The sequence below is a fragment of the Protopterus annectens genome, chromosome 3.part1, assembly GCF_019279795.1.
Source record: "Protopterus annectens isolate FY-2018-M chromosome 3.part1, PAN1.0, whole genome shotgun sequence".
Classification (NCBI taxonomy): Eukaryota; Metazoa; Chordata; order Ceratodontiformes; family Protopteridae; genus Protopterus; species Protopterus annectens.
The window spans coordinates 1483831627-1483846040 of NC_056732.1; positions in this window are offsets into that span (position 1 = coordinate 1483831627).

The following is a 14414-nucleotide window of genomic DNA, read 5'->3' on the forward strand; positions in this document are numbered from 1 at the left end:
AGAATGTGATATACTGCTTTAAGAACTTCTCTACAGAGACCTTCAAATGTTTTTTTTTTAACTACTAATTGATTAATTGATTGTTAGGATTGGATAGGTAGGCTGTGTCATGTGTTTTTGAATTTTAACTATAAAAGATGTGATGTCTTAATATGAATTTTATTAACACTGAAGAAGGACGTATTTGTCTGAAGGCTTTGTTTTATTAAAAGGGACTTATACAACATTGTGAAACTTGCTTTTGTTGGTAACGAGTTGCTTCCTGTCAGCCAGAGGATGATTCCCTTAGGCATCTTTTGCCTATTGTATGAGCCTGAGAAAGTCACTATTCAGACAGTTTTCCTGGGTTGGAGTCTAAAAAGGGTCCGTGTAGATCAGTATTATACCGCATTTAGCACATCCAAGTAAAGTAGTGTTCATAACTTTTAGCAGTGAGTGTTGTATTCAGCAATAAGTAATATGCATTACTGGCATGTCAGGAAAAAAGGAATAAAAACCTTACCAGTTCATCTATTAGCAACTTTGTCATGTGCCTCTATCAAAGACGTGAACATACATTGCCCATGACACACACGCACGCGCACACACACACACACACACACACACACACACACACACACACACACACACACACACACACACACACACACACACACACACACCTTTTCTGTCAGAATTACCTGCTCAGGGAGTAGGAGAAAGAAACAAAAGAGTTATACAATCAAATCAGAGCAGTAGGGCACGTGAATTTAGAAGTTATTTTATAAAGTATTGAAATGCTGAAAAAATAATGACAATGTGTTGCAAAACAAACTAAAAATGCCATAATTAAGCCAATGTTTATCCAACAGTGTTACATTAACTTCTGTCATATTCTTCAATTTATGCCAGTTTTGTATTCACAAAACATTCTGCACTTATGGCATAACATTCCCCTCTTGCTGTATCGACTACAAAACTGCAAGAGACCTTGTAATTTCAATTTATGCAGTTAAATAAGAATTAAACAAGCAAAAAGTTTAACCTCCATTTGGGTAAATCAGAATCAGGTCAGAAACTAGGCTGTACATTTCTCATTGTCATGAAACAAACTGTTTGAAAATGATGCACCAGTATTAGTGTCAATAACGCTATGTACAACATGTACCATTTGTACCACATGGAGTAAGTTAGGTGATTTTAACTCATTCACAGCCATGTATAATCCATAGGTTCATAGGTTCATAGGTAGGTACTAGGCTATCGGCCCTATGGCCTATACAAACCTAGCCAAAAAGGTACCCTGGCTTTTGCCACCCAAGAAAATTATTTTTCTGTGCCCCTGTCGAGCAGAGCCACAGAGGTGATCCCCGGGGTGAATTTTCTATTTCCTATCCAATCATCAAGATTTTTCTTGAAGAGTGCTAATTAGGAGCTTTGTTTGATATAGATAGGTAGTTTGTTCCAGAGTATGGGAAGTCTCTGGGACAGGAATCTATCCTTCCAGAATGTCCTGTTTATTGTGGAGGCAAGGTTTAGGTCCCTAGAGCATGTACCTTGGAAGGATTGGGATTTCTTTAAGTGAAGCATGTCCAACAGCTCTGGGTTTGACATAGCTTTGTATGTTAGGCAGATATCTCCTCTGAGTAGGCGATATGCGACAAAGTAAAGCTGGAGTTTTTTGAGACAGTCTGCGTAGGGCATCGGTTTGAGGCCAGTAATCCTCTTTGTGAGGTATTTCTGCAACCTTTCCAGTTGTTGTAGATGTCTTGTGAGGTACATACCAAAAGGGGCATTGTAGTCTGTAATGGGTCTAATGAGTGACGAGTAGAGGGGAACAATTACCTCTTTTTTCCTGGATGAGAAACCTTTTGTGATGAGATGTAACACGTAGAAGGATTTCCTGACTACTGTGGCAATGTGATTATCAAAGGAGAGACTACTGTCCACCTGTGTCCCAAGGTCTCTTATCACACCTTTGGTGTTAAGTAGTCTACCAGCTATGTGGTAGCTCATGGGTACAGAGTTTTTACCAAAGGGAATGACAATGCACCTTTTGGCACTGAGCTTGAGGCCATGGCTTTGACACCAGGCATCTGTCTCAGTGAGGCCCTTTTGTAGGATGTCCACATTGTTAGGAGTTTCAATTATGGCTCCTAGTTTACAGTCATCTGCAAACTTCATTAGCCAAAGACCTTCTGTGTTAGCCTGTACTTCAGAAAAGTAGATACCCAGCAGGAGAGGACCCAGGACTGAACCCTGTGGTACTCCACTTGTCACTGGTCTGAAGTCGGATTTGGAGTTTGCTACTTTCACAGTGTGGGTTCTGTCAGTGAGCCAGTTGGCAATCCTTCTTGTCATATAGGGATTTATACCTAGTTAAGTGAGTTTATCTATAATTCCAGAGTGGGGTATGGTGTCAAAAGCCTTGGCGAGATCTAGATAGGCTGTGTGAACCATTTACCCTTGTCTACGGCTTTGGTGACTGCTTCAAAGAAGTCAATCAGGTTTAGGAGACATGATCTGCCTTTTAAAAACCCAGACTGGGTGGGGTACAGAGTTTGGAGATTACCAATGTCTTTGTTTATAAGTTCCATAATGATACATTCCATGGCCTTGCAGACCAGGCTTGTTAGGCTAATGGGGCGGTAGTTCCCGGAGTCCATGGTGGCTCCCCCTTTATAGAGTCGGATAACCGTCGCTGTGCACCATTCAGTGGGCACAAAGCCAGTGGTGAGGCTATGATTGAACATGGTGCTTAGGTGGGGTGCCAGTTCATTCTGTAGTTCATGTAGAATGCAGCCTGGGATGTTGTCAGGTCCCATGGATGCTGTGTTCTTGGCTTTGGGATGTGTAGTTTTTACCTGTGCAGCTGTGATTACAGGAACTTTGCATTCTTCCGGTATAGAGATGGGCCCTTTAGGGGGTGAGGGGGGGGTAAAGTTAGCACTGAACCTATCTGCCAGGATGTTGGCAATATCAGTTTGTTTCTGTATATTTAGTGCCATTGTGCTGTAACTCAGAGCAGATCTGAGTGTTGCCATTGAGATTCTTGACACAGCTATAAAATGCTTTGTGGTTGTCTTTAGAATCAGTGGCAATTTTTTTTCATAACTAGCTTTGGCGGATTTTATGAGGGATCTCAGCTTCTTACTGAGGCTGACCAGGGAATTCTTCCAGTCATGGGATTTTACTCTTTTTTGCAACAGTTTCTTTCTTCTGTTGTAGAGTTTGATCCATGACTAAAAAAAACAGCCAGAAGAAGGTAGTTCAAGTTGTAATGGATTTCCTAGCCCTAACCGAAACCTGGCTAAATCCTACAATAAAAGACTCTGAAATGTTACCATCTAACTGTGGCATAACCAGACTAGACAGACACCACAGAAAGGGTGGAGGGGTAGCTCTACTCTACCCCAACACCATTAATATAACTCTGTTTAAAGGCAACATCCCCACCTTTCCCAACACTGAAATGCTCATATCCATCTTAAACCTTAACAGTACTAAATGTATCTACATTGTTGTCTGTATTTCTCCAGGACAAAATATTCCCATACTACAAGATATTTTATCTTGGTGTTACCAAACCATCAAGCATGAAACTATTATTTTAGGTGATGTTAATATAGATTGCCAATCCATCTCTTCAGAATTACTATCAAACAGTATCAATCTCCATGGTTATTCTCAACGAATTAACTCCTCTACTAGGTACAATAAAGAGTACACTTAACAATCTACCTTAGGCAGCATGCTAGTGTCACATCCTAGTAACTTTATCTCTAGTGGCACGCTGCCAAATTCCCTCAGTGACCACCTACCAACATTTACCATTAGAACCAATGTACACCTACCAAAATCACACTCTAAAATCTGTCTGCAACCTAACCAATTTTACCAAAGACAAATTCAATGAACAACTACTCAAAATAAATTAGTTACCACTAAAACACCTCCCACTAGATGAAGCTGTATATTACTTTAACACCAGCTTTTTAAAAATACTAGACACTATAGCTTCAGTCCACACTAAAATAATCAAAACAAATTCTGCCCCTTGGTTAACCAAGTTTTGCAAAAAAAAGCAAATGAAAAAAGGGATGAAGCCTGGGGTCTCTGGAAGCATAGTAAAAAGAAGTAGAGCTAATACACTTCAAACAATTGCGTAACAAAGAAAAGAAACAGGTTGCCAAAGATAAACAATCATACCATACCCACCTTCAACAAGAGCACAAAACTAACCCTAAAAATGTTGGACTTCTATATCAACCCTACTTAACCCTGGCTCTAAAAACGACCTCTGCCTCTCACTTAATGCTCCTCCATCTCAATTAGCCAAAAATGTCAACAACCACTTCATACAAACCATAGCCAATCTGATCTGTAATATCCCCAAGGCAAGTCCCTCCCCCTCTTAATCTTCAACTCCCCCTGTTAGTGCCACTTCGGCCAGTTCAGATCTTCAACTTAACAGCCAAAAACTTATTTCTGAAAACTCAACAGTGTTCACCTTACAACCAATACCTACAAGCCTCATAAAAAACTGCCGAAACTTATACCCTCTTCTACCTCTGCTGACAAACTCCCTCCCCATTACCTTAAATTAGCTGCCAACTCAATAGATTACTCAATCATATATCATCCCTATTCACAAAGGCGGTAAATCCACTGAACTGACCAACGTATGACCTATTGCCATTCTATCTCCCATCTCTAAAATATTAGAAAAATGTATCCACCAACAGGTAATGAAATACTTACTGCAAAGCAACCTCCTTACACATACCTGTCACGGTTTCCACCCAGGTCATAGCATATCCACAGCCCTCCTATCCCTTACCGAATCAATAAACAGAGCTTGAGACACAGGTAACTTGGTATCTGCCATATTTCTCAACCTTTCCAAGGCATTTTATGCCATCTCACATTCCATACTCTTGCACAAGCTCTAATATCTTGACCTTACCCCTTCCACCTTGCAATGGTTCCACAGTTAGCTGCACAAGCAAAAATAAGCAGTAAAATCATCATCATCAGCTCCTCTTTTTCCCATTTTTCTACATGGTGTCAGGGTATTGTATTAACTGTCACCAACTCTCTCGATTCAGTGCCACACTCCTGCCTTCTTCAACACTCATGCCTGACTGTCGCAGATCTTCTTTCACACAATCCATCCACCTCTTTGCTGGACGTTCTCACTTCCTCTTACCTTCTTCCTGTCTGTCCCAAATTTTCCTCACCAGATTGTCTTCTGCTTTTCTACACACGTGTCCAAACCATCGTAATCTGTTCTCTTTGATCTTTTCTACAATAAGAGCTACTTTGGCTTCTGCTCTTATGTCTTCATTTCTTCATCTGTCCCATAGTGTGCATCCTACCACCTTTCTCAGGTACTTCATTTCCATCACCTCTAGCTTCTTCAGCTATTCTGCCTTTACTGCCCAGGTTTCTGTACCATACAGTAGGACTGGATGCACCACTGTCTTGTACACCTTACTTTTCAGCTACTTTGGCATTCTTCTGTCATAGACTACACCTTATTATACTCTATGTCAGTTGGCTGCAGCCCCTCTGCTTCTAGCTTTGCTCTCTTCATACAGACTACCCTTCTCCTCAACTACCCCTCCCAGATACTTAAAACTATTTACCTGTTTGACTATCTTCCCTTCTATCTCTATTCTCAACTTCTTCTGATTTCCCCAATTTGCTGCCATGGGTCTATATTATAACATAGAAGTTTTAAAACTTCGAATGTTATAATATCGAACCATTTAGATTGAAAGACTATAACATCGAACACTCAGAATAGCGAATTTTTTCCCAGGGCAAAAATTGGCTGTTCTGACAAACATACACACAACACAAGCACACCAAAATAAATAATCCACACACATACACTTCACAAAACCCTACACTAAACTAAACAGCCAAGCTCCTCGTGGTCCTGCAGAGTGGTGCTAGCAGCAGAGAGGCTAAAAGAGCGACTGCTAACCTGATAAAAGTGTTTTTTTTCCTGCTACTACCTGGGTGACTGTCCAATCTAGCTAAACTGCAAGTATTTCTGCTACTTGAACTGTTTTAAACTGTTTAAAGTTGTTTTTGCATCTGCACTTTTAAAGTTTGCCCTGTTTGTTGCATTTACCTGTTGAGGCTACACACTCAAGTGCGCTAGCCTGTGTTACATATTTATTGCAATTTCCTGCTGTTTGTTGCAAAAAAGAAAAAAAAAACAAAAAAATGATCCTTGTTTCCCGTCTTTCCTGACCTAGAATAGTCCAAATACAGGCTTTGCTGTATTTTGGACTTTTGGAAAGTTCCTGTGTTGCCCATTCCCTTTCTTGGATAAAGGGAGGCTTCTTTGGTCACCAGTGGCAGTGGGGAGCTTAGAGCAGCCTATCTATCCCTGAAGGAGTGTTCTCAGCACGAGAATCTGGTAGTCTATTGGCTGTTTTGGGCCAGTTTCTAGCTCTTTCAAGTCCCCCTGTATAAAACCCACTTTGGCACGGTTTTTGCGCTTGTTACTACTCAGCCAAGCTCCTTGTGGTCCTGCAGAGTGGTGCTAGCAGCAGAGAGGCTAAAAGAGCAACTGCTTACCTGATAAAAGTGTTTTTTTTTCCTGCTACTACCTGGGCGACTGTCCGATCTAGCTAAACTGCAAGTATTGCTGCTTCTTGAACTGTTTTAAACTGTTTAAAGTTGTTTTTGCACCTGCACTTTTAAAGTTTGTCTTGTTTGTTGCATTTACCTGTTGAGGCTACACACTCAAGTGTGCTAGCCTGTGTTACATATTTATTGCATTTTCCTGCTGTTTGTTGCAAAAAAAAAAAATATCCTTGTTTCCCGTCTTTCCTGACCTAGACTAGTCCAAATACAGGCTTTGCTGTATTCTGGACTTTTGGAAAGTTCCTGTGTTGCCCATTTCCTTTCTTGGATAAAGGGAGGCTTCTTTGTTCACCAGTGGCAGTGGAGAGCTTAGAGCAGCCTATCTATCCCTGGAGGAGTATTCCCAGCCAAAGAATCTGGTAGTCTATTGGCCATTTTGGGCCAATTTCTAGCTCTTTCAAGTTCCCATGTATAAAACCCACTTTGGCACTGCTTTGTGCGATTTTGCGCATAGCACAGCATCAGGCAGCTCTGCTTAATTGGGTTTAAACCATTCTCGGCTCCACAAAGTCTGCTCTTCACTTTTTCCCTTAGAACTGATCTAGTTCTCATAATAAACACCCTATTCCTACTCTAAAGCCTGGCACTTGCTCACTAAAGCAATTATATAAGTCAGCACTAAAAAATTAAAAGCACTACACCCTCACAAACTCCCCTTGAGTACCTTGTTCCCCACTGGCCCTTTTTTTCAATTATTAAGGAATTCCCAATACTATTCTAGCATGTCCAAAGGTCAGTTGTCAATCTCCTCTCCGGTCCAGCTGGTGAATCTGGGAATCTTGAGACAATGTTACAACTGCCTCATGTACACAAACAACACTCTCCTCCTCCCAACAAATTCCAACACATGTGAGAGATGCAACCATATAGCCAAACTGGAGGCTAAGCTCTCTTAACTCAGTATTGGCATAACCGGTCAGGAGGAGAAGGAAACCACACTCACTACAATTTCAGTCTCACATAGACCTACCACGACAGCAAACCAAACACATAAACACACAAAAACATACTCGGAGGCTCTAAATAAAGATGTGCCTAAGCAGCAGAGACCTCCAAAGCAGACACCCAAGCAACCGCTACCCCAAAACAAAATACGTGCAACACATAGCTCACAAAGCCAGTGTGCCGAACAGTCACAGCCCTTAAGGCTAAACAACACACCTGATACACTTGTACTAGGTGACTCTATTATCAGGCACACTGACGTCCCGCTCACCAGGCTGAACAAGGAGAAGGTCACAGTGAGCTGCCTGTCGGGCGCTAGGATCCGCCACATAACACAAGCACTCAGGTCACTGCAAGGCAAGTACAAATATGACTCAGTCATTGTCCATGCTGGTGTGAATGACCTGAGATGTACCTCCCTGGACTACATGAAAAGAGACATAGAGGAGCTCTCTGAGCATGTAGCCCAGGCCGGTATGACCCTGTCCTTGAGTAGCATCTTACCCTCACCAAGAATTATGCCACAATATGAAGACAAGATGATCAATTTCAACAATTGGCTTAAGTATTGGTGTCATTCAAAGGGGATTCAATGCCTGTCAGCCTGGGATGACATGCTCGACAAGCCACGATGCTTCACTAGGGACGTCTTGCACCTGTCACCCGTGGGCTTTTGGATATTGGCAAAGGCTCTTGCCACCCCCATAGTGCCTTTTTTAGGCAAGGCTCAAAAGACAAACCCACCTCCATAGGTATCACAAGGGATAAGAAACTAAGAGTAATGCTATTCAATGCCAGAAGTCTAAACCTCAAGATGCATGCACTCGAAACTCTCCTTAGCATGGAGAACATTGATATCTTTGCAGTAACAGAAACCTGGTTCAAGGCTCCCGAGAGCACCCTAGCACTACCAGGTTATACCTCATACCATGCTTTTCGGCCCCCAAACCTGGACCGAACCACAAAAGGAGGGGGAGTATCAATATTCGTCAAAGATACCCACTCCTCCAGGTTGGTGGCACAGCACGAAGCATCAGAGACTATCCATGTGCAACTAACAGTGGGTAAAACTGCCTTCCAGTTTATAGCCTGCTACAGACCACCCTCCCAAACCCAGGAACCCCACTCGGCCTTCCCGAGAACACTGGAAAATATGAAGGTCTCTCCAAACACCATTATATTGGGCGACTTCAACTACCCAAACATAGACTGGGAGCATTACTCTAGCTCCAACACCCTAGCCCAAAGGTTCCTAGAATTTATAAACTTAAATGCTATGGAACAACTTAAGATCAGACCATAAACTAATCTCACTGGATATCCACATCCCGACCCCACCCCCTGCCCAGAAAACCACAGTGAAAAACTTCTCTAAAGCAAATTTCACACTCCTCAAAACCGAGGTGGAATCCTTCAAAGCCCCCGGGCCTGTGGAAAATATGGCCCAGACCGCAGAATCCTTTATAAACGCATTCTATAAACACCCTCAGGAATGCATGGATCATGCAATCCCAAATAAAACCAAGACCCAATCCTCCAAAGGCAGGCGTCCTGTCTGGTGGACCCCAGCCATAAACAAACTATACAATAGAAGGAGGAAGCTACTACATGATAGAGCAAAATCCCAAAAAGGGAAGGCATCTCTGATCAGTATTAGCAAAAAACTATGGGCACACATAAAATCATCTAAGGCCAGCTTTGAGAGAAAAATTGCACAGGACACTAAGGATAATCACAAGGCTTTCTTTAGTTATGTTAGGAACCTGGGTGGGAATTCCCAGATATGCTCAGAATTAGTCCAAAATGACAAAAAATGCACCGAACCCACAGACATTGCCAACATCCTAGCTGACAGGTTCAGCTCAAACTTCTCCCCCCCTCCCTACCAAAAGGGCAAATATCTATCCCAGCAGAGTGCAGCCCCCCTGACATCTCAGATGCTCAGGTAAGAGCCGCCCTCTCCAAAGCAAAAAACACAGCATCAATGGGACCAGATGGTGTCCCGGGCTGCGTCCTACATGAACTCCAAGAAGAGCTAAACCCAAACATAAAACTACTGTTCAATCTCAGCCTTACTACAGGATATGTACCCAAAGAGTGGCGTACAGCAACATTGGTCCCTCTCCACAAAGGTGGTGCCTCAACGGATCCTTTAAACTATAGCCCCATAAGCCTGACTAGCTTGGTCTGCAAAGCTATGGAAAGGATCATCATGGACCACATAAATAAAGATATTGGGGACCTACAGACACTGGATCCTACCCAGTTTGGCTTTGTTAAGGGCAGATCCTGCCTCTTAAACCTGGTCAATTTCTTTGAAACAGTCACCAAAGCCATTGACGAGGGGAAGGTGGTCCACACAGCCTACCTGGACCTCACAAAAGCCTTCAATACAATACCACACTCGGGCATTATAGATAAGCTCACCAGCTTAAATATAAACCCCTATGTCACTAGATGGGTTGCAAACTGGCTCAAGGACAGAACCCACATGGTTAGAATTGCTGGAGCCATGTCAGACTCCAAAACAGTTACAAGTGGCATCCCACAAGGCTCAGTCCTGGGACCCCTCTTGTTCGGTATATATTTCTCGGAGGTACAGGCCAACATGGAAGGACTGTGGCTGACCAAGTTCTCATATGACTGCAAACTAGGCACCATAATCGACTCTCCAGCTGACACAAGCATCCTCCAAAAGGGCCTCATAGAAACAGACAACTGGTGCCAGAGTCATGGCCTCAAGCTAAACACCAAAAAGTGTATAGTCATCCCCTTTGGCAAAAACAAAGTGCCCACAAATTATCACATAGGTGGAAATCCATTAAGTACGGAAGAAGTAATTAGGGACCTGGGGACCCAAGTTGATAGCAATCTCTCTCATTTGAAAACCATGTGGCCAAAGTGGTTAGAAAAACATTTTATATAGCCCACCTAATCATGAAGGGATTCACATCTAGATCAGGGGAGGTCATCATGCCTCTTTACTCATCCCTCATCAGGCCCATAATTGAGTACAATGCCCCTTTTGGGATGTACCTTACCAGACACCTGCAGCAACTGGAAAGACCCCAAAAGTACCTCACCAAGAGGATCAAAGGGCTCAAACAGATGCCATATGCTGCCCGGTTAAAGAAACTCCAGCTCTACTCAGTGGCATACCGCCTGCTCAGAGGCGATCTGTGCATGACATATAAAGCCATGTTCAACCCGGAATTAATGGACATGCTGCACCTCAGAAAATCCAAATCCCATCGAGCTATGCGCTCGAGAGACTTGAACCTCAGCACTGAAATAAATAGGACATGCTGGAGGGACAGATTCATAACCCAGAGGTCTCTTCACTCTGGAATAAAATCCCAGTCCAGGTTAGGCAGAGTCCCTCATTGACTCTCTTCAAGAGGAATCTTGATGAGTGGATGGAGATTGTAGGTTTACCCTGGGTATCACTTCTGTGTCACTGTTAGACAGAGGCACAGTATACTAACCTCGAAAAAGGGCATAGCAAAATTCATTTAAAATGGGTGGCGAAAGCCAAACACACTCTGGCTAGGCTTATAAATGCCCTAGGGCAGATAGCCTAGTATGAACCTATGAACCTATACATACACTACTAGCTATCCACTTACCTTAACCCAACCTTAACCCTAAGGTCTGTAACTACCGCACAATCACCTTACCCACTCCCTAACCCTAAGGTCCCTATCGCACACTCACCTTACCTGCTCCCTAACCCTGAGGTCTCTATCGCACACTCACCTTACCCACTCCCTAACCCTAAGGTCCCTATCGCACACTCACCTTACCTGCTCCCTAACCCTAAGGTCCCTAACTATCCCACACTCACCTTAACCCGATCTCTTTGCACACTTACCTTAACCCGGTCCATAACCTTCACTCCACAGTCGAGGAAATAGCGAAGCTGCAGAAATGGCCCACCAAATACTTTCCCTAGGAAAGTATTCGATATTCTGCAGCTTCGCTATTTTCAGCGTTCGGTGCATAGGGTTCGATATTGTAACATTCGAAGTTTTAAGACTTCGATGTTATAATATAGACCCGCTGCTATTACCACTGTCTTATCTGTGCTTAGTTTCATCCCATGTGCCTTCAGATTTGCATTCCATTCTCCTACCCTTTGCTGAAGTTCTAGCTCAGAGTCTGCCTGTACTGCCACATCATCTGCATAACAGCAGCTTTGTTGATTCGTATTATGTGGTTCATACTATGTGGTTCATACTAGGCTAACTGCCTTTGGGGGCCATTTTAAGCCTACCCAATTACTACATGTAAGAATCAAACCTTGTACCTTGTGACTGTAAGGTAAACACCCTAACCATTATACCAACCTCCCACCCCTCCAACCTGTTAGCTAATGTAGTCCATCAACAGTATGAACAGCAGTGGGCTCAGAGCTGAACCCTGATGTACACCCACTCCCACTGGGAACCTTTCTGTGAGGCCAAATACTGTTTGTACTTAAGTCATTGGGTCCTTGTACATAGCTTGCACTAATTCTACCAATGTTTCTGGGACTTCAAACCACTGCAGTACTGCCCAGATTAGCTTTCTTGGGACCTTGTCATATGCTTTCTCCAACTCTAGGAATGCTCAGTTGGATTCTCTCCTCATCTCTAACTTCTTCTCAAGTATCTGTCTCAATGCAAACATCGGGTCAATTGTGCTGCATCCTGATCTAAATCCAAACTGCTCATCTCCCACCTTACATTCTACTACTCTGCGTATCCATTTATCAATCACCCTCTCCAGAACTTTCATGCAATGTGATAGGAGTTTGAAGCCGCTGTACTGCCTACATTGTGTATGTCCCTTTTGTTCTTGTACACTGGCACAAGTATGCTTATTCTCCAGTCATCTGGGATATGCCTTTCTCTCCACACTGTGCTTAGTACCCTCAGGAACCATTTTCCCCATCTCACCCAGCATCTTTATCATACCTGCTGTCACCTCATCTGAGCCTGCTGCTTTCCCTGACTTCATCTTCCTTAGTTCTGTTCTTTCTTCTTTTAGGGTGGGCTCCTCTTCTTCTCTCATCGTAGGCTGTTTCTGGGGCAGTAGCTTTTGTGTGGTTTTCTTCATTCAGAAGCTGCTGGAAATACTCCTTACATCTGCCATTGATGCACCCTGGATTGGTGAGCAGGTTATTGCAGGCATCCCTTATGAACAGTGTCTGACTATCTTCTTTATCTTTCTGTCTTTGCCTTGCAACCTGATATAGTTTCTTTGTGCCCCTTACTGAGTCACTTTCCAGATGTTGGTGCAGTGCCTCCGATGCCCTAGTCTTTGCTATTGCAACTTCTTTCTTAACATCTTTGTTAGCCAACCAGTAGTCCTTCCTAGTCCGGTCAATCTTTTCTATCTCCCACTTCTTCCTGCTCTGTTTCTTTATTTTGATGACTTTCTGGACTTCTGGATTCCACTACCAGATTTCCTCATGTACCTTATTTCCATACCTGGCTCAGCCACATGTCGTTTCTGTAGCCCTAACACTTGCTGATTTTAGGTGTTGCCATTCTTCTTCAATGCCACATATTTCCTCCTCTTCTTGGGGTGCTAGAGCCCTGAGTAATTTCTTGAACTGCACTTTCTCAACAGTCAACTTCCAGGTCTTCATCCTGGTCTCTGTTAACCTTAGAGCCTTCTCTTATCACTGCTTGAAGCTGATTGTGGCAACTAGTGGTTTATGCTGTGGGCCGACTGTTTCACTGGGGATGACTTTGCAATCATGGATTCTACCCCACTGCATTTTCCTTACCAGGAGGAAGTCTACCTGAGTTGCATGTTGACTACTCTTGTATGTGATCTTGTGACTGTCTCTCTTTCTGAACCATGTGTTGGCTACTATCAAGCCATTTGCCAGACAGAAGTCTAGAATGGCTTCTCCTTCTTCATTCCTGTTGCCCCACTCATGTGGACCCAGGCAGTCCTCATATCCTGTTCTGTCTGTCCCGATATGTGCATTCAAGTCACCCATTATCAATACCAATTCATGTTGTCCTGCTTTATTTAGTAGGTCCTGCAATTGCTCTCTGATTGCACTCTTTTCTTCACTATCACAACCCTGCTGTGGGGCATAGGCTGAGATTATGAATACTGCCTTATCATTATACTGATGTCTGACTGCCATGAGTCTGTCATTAATTCTGATGATATCCCTTACTGCCTTCTGAAGCCTCTCTCTCACCACAATTCCTACACCATTTCCAGCCTGCCCTCCACCTGAATAGTAGACTCTGGATACCAAGCCAAGTGGCTTTGCTGCACTGCCCTTCCATCTCATCTCTTGGATACATAGGATGTCTAGCCCCCTCCGTATCATCATGTCATCCACTTCCAAGCTGCGTCCTGACAGTGAACCTATATTAAGAGTAGCAATTCTCAGTTCATGTTTGGCAGGTTGGTTGGATTTACATCCAACTTCCGCTCAACAGAGCTATCCCACGTAACCCAGGCTGGGCAACTAGACACCGGCCAGCCAGTAGCTTATTGACCCAGAGGTGCTGGGTTTTATGATGGGCACACACTGGCCATTAGGGGCACATATACCCCTCCCACCGTTAGCAAGGGTCCCTGGTGTGGGTCAGAGTAGGCCGGGTCCTCAACCCACTTATCACTGGTAACTACACATGCCCATTTTTGGCGACATTAGTCAACATGACCGAATCACCTAGAGCCATATTTTACACTGTCGAGTGGCTAGCCCTGCCACGGCGGGTTAGTCTGTGATCCGTGTTCCCCTATCTTGAGGATACTGCACACCACAGTAGATGCTCAAAGCAGTTGGTCTGTACAACTCTTCCCCCTATTGT